We start from the raw sequence: 20,356 nt of genomic DNA, 5'->3' as shown, positions 1-20,356 counted from the left end.
AATCATATTTACCATAATCAACCATTAAAAATCATGGTCAACCTATGTTCAACATAATAAACCATGCTCAAAATTTATTATTATTATTAATTAAGTAAATTAGTTTTCAAACAGTTTTCATAAAAAAATATTATCAAAAATAAATAAATTATTTATTTATAGTAATTTCAAATAATTAAAATTTAAAAATTAATTTATAAATAAAATTAATTATGATTTATCTATTTCAACAAATAAAATATCAATTACTTATAATTAATTAAAATATATTAATTGTTTATAATTAATTATTATTTATTTTACATATACATTTATTAGTGTACGTTTAGTTTTAGTTTTAATATATATTTTAAGAATTAGTCGGGTTTTATTTATTTTTGTTCACTTGTTAGGTATTTGTTTGACTTTTTGGTCATTTAACTCTTTTTTCAATGAATTACTCACTTTTTGTCCTGAAGATGAATCCCCTTTGGAATTCGAAAAGTCAACAAAATGTACATAATATTGTGGATGATTCAAATCATAATTTTCCAAAAGAAGGCCACATAAGCTTAAAGTCTAACATAGTTAATAATTTTATATATTAGAGATTAATATATCAAGGTTTCAAATATAGGGTTTACAATAATAGGGTTTAATATTATGGGTTTATAATATTGAGTTTATAATATAGGTTTTTTAATATTAGGGTTTAGTCAACTACAATATTAAACCCTTATATTATAAACCCTATATATAAAATCATAATATTATAGGCCCTAAAATAATAAACCTTAATATTATAAACTCAATATTATAAATCCTAATATTAACTCCAATACTATAAACACCAATATTAAAATACTAAAAATGATTTATATAGTAATTTTCTTATATATTAAGATATTATATAATATATAATAGTTGACCATGATTAAACTTGGTCAACCCTATGTTTATGAAATTTAACAATAGTCAACGCCATGCCATAGTGAGACATAGTCAACAATGACAACTATATTCAATCATGTTCAACTATAGTCAAACAAACATTATCCATAATGAAAACACAATCAACAATGTTTAATAAAAGTCACACATTGTGAATCATAGTCAAGTCATGGTCAACCATCATTAACTATGAATACCATGGTTGACTATGATTGACCATAGTTAATTATGGTTACCATGGTAAACCACACTTAACTGTATTTTGCATGGTTGACATATGTCAACCATGGTGAGTCATGTTGAGTCACGACCAACTTAGGTCAACCATGGGCAATCATGGTCTTATTTGGTTAACCATAATCACCAAAATCAAATTTTAAAAACCATGGTAAAGTCATGCTTAACATCACCAACCATTGTTCCTATGGCCAAATATGGTTAGCCTATGTCACCATGGTAAAACATAATCAACTATAGCCTTCCATTATCAATAAAAACAACCATAATCCATCATAAAAAACTATGGTCAATCATGGTCAAATTATTCAAACCATGTTCATCCATGGTGAACTTGTTCACGAAATATGACAAATGGCACAATGCGGCAAATTTTGCAATGTGGTAACTTTTATTGCATTGTGACAAATATTGTTGCAATGTTATATTGTCACTTTGTGACAAAATTTTATCAAATGTTGTAATGTGATAAACATTATCACATTGTGACAAACATTGTTGCAATGTTACATTACATTTCAATTTATCCAATTTCTCATTTCTATATTAGAAAATTAGTCTACCACATTTACTAATGTGGTTGACTATGTTTGACACTTAACACTCTTCAACTTCAGTAAAATAGAATCAACTATTATTAATTAATATTAATAGTCAAACAATAGTCAACCACATTAGTTTAACATCTTCAAATAAAGTTAACCTTTATAGTCCATGTTTAAATAGTTGACCATGATCAAACTAGGTCGACCTTATGTTTACCATGTTTAATAAAATTCAAAATTAATTCATGGTTGTCCTTTTTCAATGTAACTTGTTGATATTCAACTATAGTCAACTGTGGTTAACTACAGTCAAACTTGTCAACCATTGTTAACTAAGGTCATCCTTGGTTAGTCACAATGAATATTAACAATTGTTTAATAATAATGTCAATATTAATAAAGTTTACTTAGAATAATACTAATATTAATATTAACATTAAGCTTGAGTATATTATTATTATTATGTGATTGAATATAACATTAATAGTTGATAGTGATCAAATTTTGTGAATGTCGTAATGCCACATTACAAAATTAGTCAACCGTATTTACTAGTGTGGATGACTATATTTGGTTGACTATGATTAGAACTCAACACTCTTAAACTTTGGTCAAAATTAAATGTGTGTCAATATTATTGATTAATATTAATAATCAAACATGTTGTGACATCAAAATGGCACATAAATCTATCCAGTGTCACAATGTGGCAAACATTGTTGGAATATTACATTGCATTACAATTTCCTCAATGTCATAATGCAACATTAACAAATTATTTAGCTACATTTACTAATGTAGTTTTGCATGTAATTGATATGTGATGATCTAGGTATATCAACCAAATTTACTAATGTGATTGTGCCAGGATTTTTAAGATTTTGGCTTATATCATTTGGTTTATAATACTAGGATTTTTAATATCGAGGTTTATAATATTGGGTTTAACATTAGGGTTTATAATATTATGTGTTTAATATATAGGGTATATAACATAGGGTTTATAATATTAAGGTTTAGTCAACCATATTTACCAATGTGGTTGACTATGTTGGATTATGTTTTACTATGTTTGTGAGTCAACACTCTTAAACTTCAGTCAAACTTGATTTCCTATGAAATTATTGATTAATATTAATAACTGAACATGTTGTGACATCATAGTTGTACATAAACCTATCCAACATCACAATGTGACAAACATTGTGGTAATGTTATGTTACATTGCAATTTCTCCAATGTTGGAATGCAAAATTACAAAATTATTCAACAATATTTACTGATGTGGTTGTGCATGTGCTTGATATAGGTTGATCGATACTATCAACCACATTTAATAATTTTTTGTTATGGTTTATATCGTTTGGGTTAATAACATTGAGTTTAATATTAGGGTTTATAATATTGAGGGTTTAATATATAGGGTTTCTGTGTATTAAAGTTTATAACATATGGTTTAAATGTCTATGCTATCAGATTAAATGTCTACCATACACCTAATAATTATTAACTTGGTTGATATATGCCTATTGACATATATTAGTCCCATTGACTAATGGAGTTGTGTTAGTTTATTAGTCATAGCAAAGTAGGATTTTAGCAATGTATTAATTGATATTTCCATTGATTTTTATTAGCTTAACATTGATCGATGCAACTTATAATGTTTAATTTTGGAAATAAATATTTATTTTCAATATCTAAAAAATATGTTTTTCAAACATTTGATTGGATCATAATTTGAAGTTTTTATTGCATCCTTTGCATACTATAATGTCATGTACATAAATTGAGCGCATATTTTATATCATAATTAGGGAAATCGTTGCAATATTCATGCATGCTTCTCATATATTTGTGTATTATTTTTTTGTTCTTATGCTTTGCAGGAAAACCATTTAAAAATAAAATCTTTGAAAATAACTCATACTCAAATTAATAACATATTTACCATCAGTTACTTACCACCAAAATTTAAACAATTTTTTTCTTTAAAAAAGATACTAATAAAAGAGATAGAAAAACTTATTTATTACTGCATTGTAAACCCTAAGGCTTTGGATTAGTGTTGCAAAAATCTAAGGCAGTCACAGATGGGGACTATAGCATTGTCAAGGTGTTCAACGACGGTCTCTGAGGAGAACTGAACAATGACTCAACAAATCGATAAAAATCCATGGCAGAGTACCTGAAGTGATTCGAATTGGGGGTCGATAGGGGAAACTCGTGGAAAATAATGGGAGACAAATTGAGGTCGTGCGGTGATGGGAACAGGAGCATACGGTATTTATATACAACATAAACAAGCACAAATATTCGAGATATGTAACCTTAACCGTAATTAAATTTATCCAAGGTCATGGACACATCTAATATGCTTCTAAAGAAAACAAAACCATGAAGTTAAATGTGGAAGGAAGAAAATAGGTATAAGAAACCTGTATTCGGAACTTTCGAGCGAATGAACTTGTTCTTGAAGGAAACCACTACGACTGGGCGAAGGGTTCAAGCCTAAACCGAATCATGTCTATAACAACTAAAGAACCGGATCTCAGACCTTCATCACATAATTTAAGATAGAACGAAGGAAATTAAAAAAAATAATTCGGGAGAGTTGGATAGTTATCCATAACCAGCTAGGAGTAATTTATGTCGTTGGTCAATGGTCATGCGAATGGACGATGATGAGCGGGTCCAGGTGCACCTCGACATGGGTGCCGGAAGGTTTGAGAAACTTGGGAGACTGAGAGCATGAATAAAAAACATTGATGCACCATTGGGAGATAGTTGATTAGTCATTGGAAGACAAAGCTGATGAACCGTCATGGAATAAAAAGCATGCCTGCCCACTTAAAGCAAGCCCTAGTGGTATATAAGCTCTGATACAGAAGCATATTCCTAGGAAATTAACTCTTATTTCATTGAGGTAAAAAGTCAAGCAAGCTTCATCCACTGAAATTGAAATAGAAAGCCTTCGACTATTTTGACCTCACATGGATGAAGTTGTGTTGAATTTTGAACCAACTTCCACGATGGATTCTTCAGCGAATATCTTTCGTCGTAATAGCACAACCACTGCTGTGCTTTTGAGGAGGGTGCATTACATAGTGAAAATGAATCGGTTTGATGGTGACCAGGAACGTCGCCGATGGAATTGAATTGGACCATCGTGTTTGGATCACATTATCATTGTCAATAATGTCCACCTTCTCTGGTTGTTCCTTGCGAAAGTAGGGGCCGAAGCCTTGCAAGTAGCAGAAATTGATACCAGATCCGCAATCGTGAAAATTATGTGATTAGACAGTATCGACCTGTGTCTGCGATCCGATCAGTGCAAGCATACCATAGGCAAAGCCTATTACAATTCATATCTTGTTTTTCCATAGCGCTCCACCTTCTATGGTTGTTCGCTGTCAAAGTAGGGGGCAAAGCCTTAGAAGTCGCAGAATTTGATATGAGATCGGCAATCGTGAAAATTATTCTAGACATTCGCCATGCAAGTGTTGAAATGATAATTTCAACTGCATCACTATTTTTCCCTTGCGACGCGATCTCATCACAGATCGCAAATCGCTTTCATGATGATTGTCTCCATGTCTTCTTTTGAATTTTTCCCGACGCGACGATGCGATATTATCGCATATCGCAAATCGCGTTCACGACCTGTTGCCCTTCTACGTTCTTTTTTTTTTCTGCCGATTGCGATTCTGCGATACGATCGCAAATCACAACTCTCATATGAGTTTTGTTTTCATTTTTGTCTCCCGCCGATGCGATGTTGCGATGCAACCCGTCAGCTATCACATATCGCACCTTCGCCAAGTTAATCTCCGCCGTCCATTTTTAATCCAACGGCCATTATTTATTCCCGCCTCGAACACGCCTCCGTCATACTGTCTTTATGCCTTAACCTGTTTTGTGTTCCCAAAGAAGGAAGAACGCCTGATTCAGCATTCTGCGCCATTACTTCTCAACAACCACATTTAACATGAAAGTATGGCCGAGAAGGAAAGGACCTGCCTCGAGCAGTTCAACGCATTTATCAGTTATGGAGTTCCACTCCACCTACTCGAGAAGTACAACAGAATATCAGAAAAGATCAGTTTTTTGTTCATCAAGAGCAGCAGACTACAGTAGAGACTCCATCAGAGAGTTAAAGCGGTTGGTGGTCATTTTTTCCTTCTCACGCATAACCTGGTAGATATAAAAGTTTTTTCAGTTAGTAGTAGAGAGTGAGTTAAGAATGTGAAAAAGCACAGAAGTGAATCTGTAACACGCAACAGCGCATGAATGTAAAAGAAAGCCGCATTAGCGAAATAGCATATAGAGTAGACACAACAGTGTGTGAATTTTTTTTGTAAATCCCTCTGTGAGAGAGGAAGAACCATATTTTGTAACAACAGTCTTTTAATGAATACAAGTTTTTATGTGTGTGTGTAAAACTCTGTATTCTGGAAACATTTTTTTTTGTTCCGTTGTGTTAAGATCCTGTGTGGTAAAAACAAAGTATTACTCTCTATCCAGTTTTGTTTGAAATTATCAGAAATTTGCAACAGTGGTATTGGAGCTTGTCCAGGCTCTTTGAAAGTGTCAAAGAAGTTGAAGGAAGGATTCTTGCTGCAGCAGCGTCTTCAACATAGTGAAGACTCAGTCAAAAATCCAAGGTATTCCTCAAACAGCTATTTAAATACTTGACTGTATATTTGAAGCCTAGTTTAGAGTGCAAGTATGGCCAGCACCAGCACCAGCAATAACATGGGTATGCAGCTCCCACTATTTGATGGCTAAAATTATGACTATTGGGCAATAACAATGAAAGCCTTGTTTGCTTCCCAAGACTTATGAGAAATAGTTGAAGATGGTTTTAAAGAACCAGCAGATGAAAATGAGTTTAATAATCTCACTCAGGGAGAGAAGGATTTGTTGAAGAGCTACAAGAAGAAGGATTCAAAAGCCCTCTTCTTCTTATATCAAGTAGTGCATGGAAGCGTGTTTCCGAGGTTAGCAGTAGCTAGGACATCCAAAGAAGCATGACAAACTCTCAAGACAACCTATGAAGGTATGGAGAAAGTGAAGACAACAAAACTACAATTGCTGAGGAAAGATTTTGAAAATCTTTGTATGAAGGAGTCAGATAATATTGACTCATTCTTCACACATGTGATTGGTTTAGTCACACAAATAAGGACTCATGGAGAAGTTCTTGAAGAAAGGAGGATTGTGGAGAAACTATTGAGGGTCCTACCCTCAAAGTTCCATGTGATAGTCACCACCATAGAAGAGACAAAGAATCTCACAAATTTTTCAGTTGATGAACTGCATGCATCACTGATAACACATGAGCAGAGGTTGAGTAGAAATGAAAACTCATCTCTAGAACATGCCTTCAAAACCCAGATGCCCTTTGGAAGAGGAAGAGGTCAAGGCAGAGGAAACAAGAGAGGAAGAGGCAAAAGCCAAAACAGAGGTGGAAGGAACATTCCAGCAAATGCTCAAGGAAGAGGCAACAATCCAAATCAGAACCAAGGCTAAGGTAGTAGCCAACAAAGTGAACAACATCATGCTCAAGGACAAAGGTATGAAAAATCCAATGTCCAATGTTATTATTGTAAAAAATATGGACATTATGCCAATGAATGTAGGAAGAAGCAGCATGATATGAATAATAGATCTAGTGCAAATATCACTAGAGAAAATATCAGCCAAGATAATGTGTTGTTAGCTTGTAATATGGCTGAAACAAACAGTGAAGATATATATGGTTTCTAGATTCTGGTTGTAGTAACCATATGACAGGAAACATAGCCCTGTTTTCGTCTTTATATCAGAGTGTGAAATCACAAGTCACACTTGGGGCTGATAGTAAAGTTTCTGTTATGGGAAAAGGAGAAGTAAAAATATTTACAAAGAAAGGGGAAAAGAAAACCATAGCAAATGTCTATTATGTTCCTGGAATGAAGTGTAAGCTCTTAAATATTGGACAACTTGTTCAAAAGGGTTACAATATTTTCTTTCTGAATGATGTATCCACCATCATGGATAGAGCACCCAGCAAAAGATGTATTGCTGAAGTGAAGATGACGAGGAACAGAATGTTCCCTCTCAGAATAAGGGCACATTTGAAAAACAAAGAAGTAATAGCAGCAGTTACCCAAGAGGCTTTCCAAAGCATACCAAAAGATGAAAATTGGTTGTGGCACTTTAGATTTGGACATCTCAACTTTGGAGGTCTTAACTTGCTGAGCAGAAAAGGAATGGTAAGAGGATTACCATTGATAGAGAAACTAGACAGCCTTTGTGAAGGTTGTATTTTGGGAAAACAACACAAAGAAAGTTTTCCATCAGGGAAAAGCATAAGGCCAAAAGCACCCTTAGAAATTGTCCACTCAGGTTTATGTGGACCGATGCAAACTCCATCACTTGTAGGCAGCCTCTATACTTTAACATCCATTGATGATTTCACAAGAAAGACTTGGGCTTATTTTCTGAAGAACAAAGGTGAAGTGTTTGAGAAATTTCAAAATTTCAAAGCACTTGTGGAAAATCAAAGTGGGCTGCACATCAAAGTTTTGAGAACTGACAGAGGAGGTGAGTATATCTCCAAGGAATTCCTACGGTTTTGTAGGGAAAATGGAATACACAAACAATTTACCACAAGGTACACCCCACAGCAAAATGGAGTTGCTGAAAGGAAGAATAGGACCATCATGGATATGGCAAGGAGCATGTTGAAGGCAAAGAATTTGCCAAATGATTATTGGGCTGAAGTTGTATATTATGCAGTATATATTTTGAATAGGTGTCCTACAAAAGAAGTGATGAACAAAATGCTGGAAGAAGCATGGAGTGGGAGAAAGCAAGGAGTCACCCACATGAAAAATTTTGGTTGTGTGGCTTATGCACACATTCCAGATCAGCTAAGGAAGAAGTTGGACAACAAAGGGGATAAATGTATTTTCATTGGATACAGTGAGGAATCCAAAGCTTACAGATTGTATATCCCATCTACCAAGAAGTTTTTTGTGAGTAGAGATGTTCAGTTCATTGAAGAGGAAGCTTGGGATGGAAGCATAGAGAAAACAGTGAATGTTAAAAACTGTTTGTCTCATGATGAAGATGATGAAGAGATGGCTGAAATACATCCCCAAACAGCAGCGCCAACACAATGACAGCAAGAGACACCCTTGAGGAGAAATGAAAGTGCTTCTCCAAGCACCCCACAAGGAGGAAATTCAAGTGCATCTTCAAGCACTTACACACCGAACGAAAGAGGTAAGAAATTCAGAAATTTAAGTGATATTTATGATGAAGGAATGAATTCCTTGTTCGCTTTGTATTGTCATGTTGATGACCCTATTCATTTCAAAGATACAATTAAAGATAAGAAATGGATAGAAGCTATGGATGAGGAGATCAATGCCATAGAAAGAAACAATACATGGGATTTAGTTGAGCTACCAAAAGATAAAGAAGTCATTGGAGTTAAATGGGTCTACAAGACCAAAAGCAATGTTGAAGGCAAGATAGAAAGGCACAAGGCAAGACTGGTTGTCAAGGGATACAAGCAGCAGTATGGGAGAGACTATGAGGAGACTTTCGCACCGGTTGCAAGAATGGAAACCGTGAGAGTAGTGCTGTCTATAGCAGCACAAAACAAGTGGAAAGTTTACCAAATGGATGTGAAGTCAGCATTCCTAAATGGAGTATTAATGGAAGAGGTTTACATTGAACAACCTCGAGGCTATGAAAAGAAAGGCCATGAGCACAAAGTATGCAAATTGAAGAAAGCTCTTTATGGGCTGAAGCAAGCACCAAGAGCGTGGTACAGTAGGATAGATTCCTATCTACTGGAAAATGAATTTGCAAAGTGTGAGGGAGAACCCGTTGTCTACATCAAAGAAAAGGATGGTAAAATTTTAATTGTAGTGTTGTATGTTGATGATGTGATTTTTATAGGTAATGATGACTACCTCATGAAAAATTTCAAATCAGTAATGAAAGAAGAATTTGAGATGACTGAAATGGGTTTGCTGAGATACTTCTTAGGAATAGAAGTAGATCAAAATGAAAATGGAATTTTTATTTCGCAAGCAAAATATGTAAATGAATTGTTGGACAAATTTAATATGCAGGATAGCAAGGCAGTAATCACTCCCACAATGGTGGGATTAAAACTCAACAAAGAGGACATCAGCAAGGATTTTGATCCTAGCGTGTACAAGAGCATAGTTGGTGGCCTTATATATTTGACTGCAACTAGGCCAGATATAATGTTTGCTATTAGTTTAATTTCCAGATTCATGGAGAGGCCAAAACAAGCACATTGGCAGGTAGCAAAAAGAATTCTGAGGTTTGTTAAAGGTACAAAAATATTTGTCATCTTATATACTTTTTCAGAAAGCTCAGATTTAGTTGGATACACTGATAGTGATTGGGCTGGAAGTGTAGATGATCGGAAAAGCACATCCGGTTATCTCTTTCACATGGGTTCAAGAGCCATTTCGTGGGCTTCTAAGAAACAACCTATCATGGCGTTGTCTACAACAGAGGCAGAATACGTGGCAGCTACAGTAGCAACATGTCAAGCGGCTTGGATGAGAAGAATGTTAAGGAGCTTAGGCTAAGAGGAAGCAAAAGCAACGGTTACTTTCGGCGACAATAGCTCAGCTATTGCACTATCCAAGAATTCTGTGTTTCAATAGCGAACGAAACACATTGATACAAAGTTCCATTACATCAGAGAATTAGTGAACGATGGTGAAATTGTTTTAAAACATTGTAACACTCAGGAACAGGTTGCGGACATTCTAACCAAGCCTTTGGGACAAAAAAGTTTTGAGTATTTGAGGAAATGTCTGGGTATGACTGATAACCCAGCAGTTGAAATTAAATGGGAGTGTTGAAATGATAATTTCAACTGCAACACTATTTTTCCCTTGCGACGCGATCTCATCGCAGATCGCAAATCGCATTCATGACCATTGTCTCCGTGTGTTCTCTTGAATTTTTCCTGACGCGACGATGCGATATTATCACATATCGCAAATCGCGTTCACGACCTATTTCCCCTCTGTGTTCTTTGCTTTCTGCCGATTGCGATTCTGCAATACGATCGCAAATCACAAATCGCAAATCGCAACCCTCATATGAGTTTTGTTTTCATTTTTGTCTCCCGCCGATGTGATGTTGCGATGCAACCCATCAGCTATCGCATATTGCACCTTCGCCAAGTTAATCTCCGCCATCCATTTTTAATCCAATGGCCATTATTTATTCCCACCTTGAACACGCCTTCGTCATACTGTCTTTATGCCTTAACCTGTTTTGTGTTCCCAAAGAAGGAAGAACGCCTGATTCAACATTCTGCACCATTACTTCTCAACAACCACATTTAACATGAAAGTATGGCCGAGAAGGAAAGGACCTGCCTCGAGTAGTTCAACGCATTTATTAGTTATGGAATTCCACTCCACCTGCTCGAGAAGTACAGTAGAATATTTGAAAATATCAGTCTTTTGTTCATCAAGAGCAACAGACTACAACAGAGACTCCATCAGAGAGTTAAAGTGGTTGGTGGTCATTTTTGACCTTCTCATGCATAACCTGGTAGATATAAAAGTTTTTTCAGTTAGTAGTAGAGAGTGAGTTAGGAATGTGAAAAAGCACAGCAGTGCATCTGTAACACGCAGCAGCACGTGAATGTAAAAGAAAGCCGCAACAGCGAAATAGCATATAGAGTAGACACAACAGTGTGTGAATTTTTTTTGTAAATCCCTCTGTGAGAGAGGAAGAACCATATTTTGTAACAACAGTCTTTTAATGAATACAAGTTTTTATGTGTGTGTGTTAAACTCTGTGTTCTGGAAACATTTTTTTTTGTTCCGCTGCGTTAAGATCCTGTGTGGTAAAAACAAAGTATTACTCTCTATTCAGTTTTGTTTGAAATTATCAGAAATTTCCAACAGCAAGAAGGGGGCTTTGTGTATTTCGATACGAGAGAGAGCCTTTCCCAAAACTATTTTGTAACCTCAATTGGTGCATGACAGTAATGGAAGAAGATCTTCATGACAATTCCAATAATTAGTTGATCAAGATCATTATGCAAACTGGAAAGAAAAAAATTGTGATTGCTTGATGAAAGAAATTTTTTCCATGATTTTCAACTTCTTCAGCTCTTTGTGGGCATTTGTATTCAACGTGGGTTTCAAGTTGTGTTCCTCTGTTAATTGGTGTGAATTATCTCTCTTCAGTAAAGGAATTCAGTAAAAAAATAATGAATGTGAATCATGAATTGGTACTCTTGGTTGCCAAAACCATCTTCGAGAGTGATGTGAGAAACATATTATGCAATGTGAAAACCCCATGTAGTATCATCCAGACTAAAAACGGCATAGCGGTTCCATTGAGCGTGCCATATTACATGCAGTAAGAGAAATTTATTGCACATAGTTGACCGACACAATAATCTTCGACAGCTAACTTCATCGGGTATGTTTGCAAAGTTGTTTACACAGCTCCTTGCAAGTTACTGAATATATATATATATATAAGATTAACGAGGATAATGGCTAGTTTTGAATGGCATATCTATTTTGTGAATTATCTGTTGTATTTCTCTTTAATAAGGTACAAGCAACCCATAGTGAGGTTCACGGAGAGACATATTTGTATTATGAATCTTTTTGAAGTTATAACTTTCTATATGGATGTTAACACCATATTTTATGTATGTCTATTGAGTTTTTCTTCGTGGTGTTCCTTCAGCTCTATCATTTTCCCTATGCTTGTTATCATATCATGTATCTCATCTTCTAATATACATAAATGATATGTGTGGGAAAGTTGGCTTCAAGAAATAGAGAAGCAATCTCCCATGTGTTGTAGGGTATAAGCGATATCCTTCGTTATTATGTAAGGTTATTATTTATACAAACTTATTATTTATTAGCCCGTTAGTTTGTGTCTCATCTCTCACTTGATTTTCCTCTTCCATCTCACATCGTAGGTTTTAGTCAAAACCTTTATCTCTCAGGTCTCATCATTCATTTGATGTTCCTCTTTCATTTCACGTTGTAGGTTTTAGTCAAAACCTTATCTCTCATTTTTTTTATTTGTTTACTCGACTTTCCTCTCGGAGTTCACGTCAGTGTAATCTACGACCGTTGGTGGTTGAACTACTTATTCTAGTGTGAAAGGAATTTAACACTCCAATTTAGGCTTATCTTCAATCCTTTAAATCTCCCCCATTCTTTTTTCCAAGTAATAGATGCATCTGTATATGCTTCACTTTATTTATATATTATTCCAATGCAGCTATACATTCTATGAATTAATAGGTATAAGGATTAACTCATGTGAGATTAGATTTCCTCCCTAAAATTTGGTTATCCCATTTCATTCATGTATGATGGGATTAGTGTACATAAAACTATCACATACTTTAGGTTTGAAGCTTTATTTGTGCCACTACTGAACGAATGTTGTTCTTATATCTTCTTTAAAGGTATGTGTCTTTTTACTTCACAATGAACTCACGTCTATCACATGGATATGCCTTGGGATATGTTTATGCAAAGCGATATAGATTTTAAGGAGACATGAACATGTTTATTCATGATTTTATAATGGAATGTGGGAATATGCTAGTATTTAACTCACTATTTTATGATTTTTTAAATATTTAAATATTTATGGTTGTCCTATGTGCGTAATTTTGTCGATAAAACAATGCTTATTTGTAAAACGCTCAACCTTTTTTGTTCCACGACAGCTGACTGAATCGAAAAATATTTAGAGATCTCTTTCATCGACCGTGACCTCTTGCTTCATATTTTTTTTTGAAAGTGTTTCTTTCCATTTCTAATTTATGATAACTTAATAGGGAAGGAAACAATTTAAATTATTAATAATTATTTGTTTTATTTTTTATTATTATTCATGCTTTTATAATGGAATAGGGGAATATGGTATTAATTAACTAGCTCTTTTATGAATTTTTTAATATTTACGGCTGTCCTCATGTGCATAATTTTGTCGATAAAACAATGCTTATTTGTAAAACACTCAACCGTCTTTGTTCCATGTCATCTGTCTGAATCGAATAATATTTACAGATCTCTTTCATCGACCGTGACCTCGTGCTTCATCATTTTTGTTTTCGAAGGTGTTTCTTTCCATTTCTAATTTAAGATAACTTAATAGAAAAGAAAAAACTATAAATTATTAATACTTATTTATTTTATTTTTATTAATTATTAGTTGAGCACATTAGAGGCCACTATGGCGGAATGAAACTTTTTTAAGGTTTTTATAATTGAAGTTGATTTTCCAACTTAGTTTCTATAAAATGATAATATCCATTAGATGAGCAGCTGGAATTATCATGTCTTTCTTGGTTGTTAGATTGGGAAGATATGAGTTGATGTTGGTGAGTTAGTTTCCTCACAAAAAGGTTAAGATGTTTTTTTGTTTTCTATATATGAAATGGTGTCTATGTTTAATAAAAAAAAATTAAGTTTCTATGTCATTAAATAATTTATCCATCAAAATTTTCAAAGATATTTCATAATTTAGAACCTTTAAAGTGTATGAAAGAAATTAATTTTTTTAGAACAATTTAAGGATTTATTCGGGTAGAGAATCAATATTCAAATCCCATTTCAATGACAGAGGATTCTCCATAATACAAAACCTTCAACATATCTTAATGGTATCAATTACTCAAAAATTACCCCGAACTCTAACTTCATTTTCTTTTCAGCAGGGCATTTAAGTATTTATTATACAAAATGTAAGATAATCAATATTCACAAGCAACGAAAGTATATATTGTTTAATAATAGTAATAATTTAATTTTGAGGGTAAGAATTAATTAAATATTAAATTGGTGTATAGATTTTTTTTGTTTTTGGGATAATTAGATAATAGATGGTGTATGAGACATTTTCCCTTTCAGATGAGAGAATATTGAACCCAATGGATTATAAAACCAAAGAAATAGTATTAAACTCAAAGAATTAATATTATAAACCCAGGGTATATAAACCCTAAGATAAATATTAAAACCATAAAATAAGTATGGTTGACCATGATTATAGACCCAATGGATATTAAATGCTAAGATTAATATTATAAACCCTATGAATACTCTTATGCCCTAGGCATATGAACCCTTAGATTAGTATACCCTAGGGATTGATAATATAAGCCTAAGGGACCAAATGATTAATATTGAAACCCAAGGGAATAATATAAAAAACAAGGAACTAATATCGTACATACAAGGTATATAAACCCTTGGTTGACCATGATTTATATTGAACCTAAGGGGTTAATATTATAAACCATATGAATAATAATATACCTTAGGAATACAAACTCTTAGATTAATATACCCAAGGGATTGAGATTACACACTCTATGAATAATATTATACCCTAACAATATGAACCCTTTGATTAATATACTTAAGGGATTAATATTATTGACCTAAGGGAATAATAAACCCAAGGGATTAATACTAAAAACCCAAGGGAATATAAACTCAAGTGACTAGTATTAAACCAAATAGATTAACCCTTATATTGATAAAGCCAAGGGATTCATATTATAAACCCAATGGTGAACCATAGTTTAATATCGTATTTACACAAAGATTGTATCAATATGTAAATCAACCATGGTCAACCATGTTTATTTTAACATTTATAATATTTATCATAAGGCTTATATTACTTGGTTTATAATACTTATATGAGGGTTTATCATAGGATTTCTCAGTATGAAAATCAATCATGGCCAGCCATGGTTAACCATGGTCCAATGCTACATTGTGATAAAGATTCTCTCAATATGAAAATATGTCATGCTCAACCATGGTCAATGATTTTCCAATATTGCATTACGACAAGGATTGTCTCAATATGAAAATGAACCATGGTCAACCATGTTGCAACATAGCATTGTGAAAAAGATTATCTCAATACGAAAATCAACCGTGGTCAACCATGACCAATGATGGTCAACCATGGTCACATTGTGACAAATATTGTCTCTTCATCCAACATCACATTGTGACAACCATGGTCATCCATGGTCAACCATGGTCCAATGTCATATTGTGACAAATAATGTCCCAATAGGAAAATATATCACAGTCAATCAATGTCCAACATCACATTGTGACAAAGGTTACCTCAATATGAAAATCAAACAAGAACAAATATAGACCTACTTCACATAGTGACAATGATTTTGTCAATATGAAAATCATTTGTGGTCAACCATGGCCAACCATTTTTATTGTAGTGTATATAATATTTATTTTATGGTTAATATACCTTGGGTTTACTATTATTCCCTTGGGTCTATAATCCCTTGGGTTTTAGTATTAATCCATTATGATTATTATTCCCTTGTGTTTATAATATTTATCTTTTAGCCTATATACTTTGGGTTTATAATTGGGTTTAATATTATTCCCTTAGGTTTACAATACCTTGGGGTTTTATAATATAAACCCTTATATGAATACTATAAACCTTAAGATAAAGATGGTTGACCATGAATATAAACCTAATCGATATTAAATCTTAGGATTATATTACAAACCATATGAATAATATTATACCCTAGTGATATGAACTCTTAGAGTAATACATACAATGGATTTATATTATAAACCTAGGGGAATAATAAACCCAATGGGTTAATAGTAAAATCACAAGGCATTATAAATCCAAGGGGATAATATTAAACCCAAGGGACTAATATTATAAATCCAAGGCATATAAACCCTTGGATGATCATGATTTATATTCAACCTAAGGGATTAGTATTATAAACCCTATGAATATTATTATAACCTAGGAATATGAAACCATAGATTGATATGCCCAAGGGATTGATATTATAAACTCTATGAATAATATTATACCATAGGAATATGAACCCTTATATTAATATACCCACGGGAACGATATTATAAACCCAAAGGAATAATATTAAACCCAAGGGATTAATCCTTAGATTGATAAAGCCAAGGGATTAATTATAAAACCCTAAGTTATTATAAACCCAAGGGTGAACCATGGTTCAATGTCGTATTATGATAAATATTGTTTTGAAATGTAAATCAACCATGGTCAACCATGTTTATTTAGTGTTTATAATATTTAGTATAGGTATTTTATACCTTGGTTTATAATATTTATCTGAGGGTTTATCATAGGATTTTCTCACTATAAAAATCAATAGTGGTCAACCATGGTTCACTGTCATATTGTGACAAAGATTGCCTCGAGATTAAAATAAATCATGGTCCAAAGTCACACTATGATAAGGATTGTCTCAATATGGAAATCAATGATGGTTAACCATGTTCCAATGTCACATTGTGATAAAGATTGTCTCAATATAGAAATCAACCATTATCAGCCATGGTTAATCATGGTCAACCATTGTCACATTGTGACCATGATTGTCTCTTGGTCCAACATCACATTGTGACAACCATGGTCATCCATGGTCAACCATGGTCCAACTTCGCATTGTAACATAGATTGGCTCAATAAGAAAACTTACCATGGTCAATCATTGTCAAACGTCATATTGTGACAAAGGATGTCTCAATATGAAAATAAAACATGGTCAACCATAGTCCAACTTCGAATTGTGACAAAGATTATATTAATATAAAAATAAATCGTGGTGAACATTGGTCAACCATGTTTATTTTGGCGATCTAAAATCCTGATCGAAAATGAGACTAGTTTACTAACTTTTTAAAAGTGTATGCATATAATTAAAAAACCTTTAAAATAGATTAAATTAACTGTCATAGGAAACTTGAAATGAAAATTGCAACAAAATAAACACCAATAATAAACCACACAAAAGAAAAGGACACCAACACATTGATAACATAGTTCGTCTATCTTCAAGCGTATCTCTCTGGGTCTGGTCATCAATGGGGAGGCATTTTTATTAAAAATTTCAAAAATCGTAAGAGGTAAATATAAAAATTCTTCAACCAGTTGACCTTTGACTTTTTTGCCTATTTGGACCTAAACTTTGAATTTGTATAACTTCTTCATATGAAGTCGGATTTTTTATGTTCAAGTTGTGTTAGATTTAGAATAATGAAATATACACAATGAAGTGTGTTTCAAAAGCATATGGAAATTTTGACTTTTGAGCATTTTTTGGAACTTCGGGCATTTTTTTATCCTCGGGATCACTCCTTGATCATTCCGGATAATTCAGATCATTCCTACCCACTAAGACGTTTGAGACCACCAAAATGTTATCTAAAATGTCCGAAGGTGAGGACAATGTCTCGCCACTTACCTGGTATCTTTGGGCCAAGATGTTTTGAATCTTTTCATGTTACTCATCCACACTATCATCAATGGACCATAAAAATTACAAAGCACATTGTTGTATTGTACATATATAACTACATACATGTTTTTTGTTATAACCCACATACTGTTGAAAAAAGGCAAGTTTTGTAACAACACTAAACATATTGACATAAATGAAATTGTAACCTGCATACTCTTCATAACTGGAACACAAATCAAATTATCATGGAATGATACTTGTTATACAATTTCATATTCCTTAAGGATGTTTTTTTTTTTTATTTTCTTTAATCGTTTTATGCTTAAGTGTCATTGATGGTAAAAACATAGTTTACTTGCATAATTTTCCTTCTTTAATTGTTCCACTGTTTGAAAAGTTTGTTGCCTTATAGGATGAGAATGCACAATATATTCAATTCCCCTTTTAAACATATCATATTGATTCTCTTCCTTGTAGAAATTCACCTTTTGATCATATAAATAAGGGCCACCTAAGAACATTCCACATGTATCTAGTCGAACTACATCTAATATGACATCATCGACAAATTGAGATGTGATTGCAAATTGTAAGGTACATTTGTTATTTACTGGAAATTTATGATTTTTTCTCATCCCATTTAATGTGTAAGGTATAAGATGATTTTTAGTTTTAATCCCAACTACTTAACCACTTCCTCATAAATTAGATTAGATTTAGACCCTCTATCTAAAAAAGTGTTGATATTAGTATGCTTCATAATGACCCTTATATGAAATAATTTTCCTTTCTCCATATCACATGAACTATCAGAATCATTACCATCATCAGTTTTACCTCCAAAACTTATGAAAATTTAAGCCTCATAACCTGATTCTAAACCCTAATATGTAGCCACTATTATTGCTACAACATTTTTCTTACCCTTATTTCCTTTAAACAACTTTGGTCGCTTGTCAGGGTGTAGTTGCCAGCAACGTTCTTCATCATGCCCTTAATTCTTGCAATTCTTGCAAGAGAGTTACTCCTCTTCCATCGAATGGAATTTTTCCTCTTGACTTTTCCCTCTTTTTCAGACATTGATTCTGATGATGTACCAACTCTAGTTTTTCGTGCCTCAAAGTAAGTTGAATGAATAACCACTTCATCCAGGTTTGTATGAATAAACATGAATACAATATTACGAATATATTTAGGTAATCCCCCTATATATTCCATTAGAGTTTCTTGTGTATATATAGGAATATCAAGCATTAATTCCTTCTTGCAAAATTCATCTATTTACTCCTGCATTGATTGTCCTTTCTTAACTTTAAGGCTTTTCCATTCTACTAAAGCTTTCTCCTTATATCCGAATGGGTAGAATTGATTTCTAAATGTAGAAAAAAAATCACCCCATGATGAAAAAATATTATCAATCTATTGGGTCCCATGTTGTAACTTACTCTACCTATAGATGAGTGCGGTGCCTTCTAGATGAAAGGAAGTCAATCAAATATTGACCACATCATCAGAAATCTATTGCACACTACAACAAACCTCCATCTGTCTAATCCAGTTTCAAGTTTCTTAGCATTGATTTCAACACTATACATGGATAAGTCAAATTTCAAATCCAATTTAAGGAAAGGTTTTGGAGAAGACGATTCAGGTTGGCCACCAAAAAGAGAAGGAATAAGATTTTTCTTATCATCACCAGTTTCTATGTTTTTACCTCAATCAGATGATCCTTCATCTTTACAATTTTTAGAATGTGAATCTTCAACTTCCCCATATTTAGGCTTATCTTCATTTTTACCTTTTTGAATTCATGGTACATTTCCTCAACCATGGCTCACAAGGTCACGAAATAATCCACAAACTATACTTTAGATCCGAAAGGAGGATCACCTATACCTTTTTCAATCGTCTCTTCTCCTCGAGTTCTCCTTCTACTTGAGCCAACTTCTGGATATCCTTCAACAAGTTCTCCTTCACCATCTCTCAATTTTCTCTTCTTTCTCATGGACACTTAAACCATACTATCAATAACTACTCTCATACCAATTTATCTAAAATCTTGATCGAAAACAATAGTGGTTTATTAACGTTTTATAAGTGTATGCATCTAATTAAAAACCATCATTAAAAATAGCCTAAAGTAACTATTATAGGAAACTTGAAAGGAAAATTGCAGAAAAATAAACATCAATAATAAACCACATAAGAGAAAAAGATACTAGCACATTGATAATGGAGTTTGACTATCTTCTAGCCTACCTCTCTAGGCTTGGTCTTTAATAGAGAGGGATTTCTTGTG

This window comes from Pinus tabuliformis, chromosome 3_2 (assembly GCF_031772625.1).
Source record: "Pinus tabuliformis cultivar Carrire ecotype Pingquan chromosome 3_2, CPIR1, whole genome shotgun sequence".
NCBI lineage: Eukaryota > Viridiplantae > Streptophyta > Pinopsida > Pinales > Pinaceae > Pinus > Pinus tabuliformis.
Note: the sequence above shows the minus strand (reverse complement) of the source record.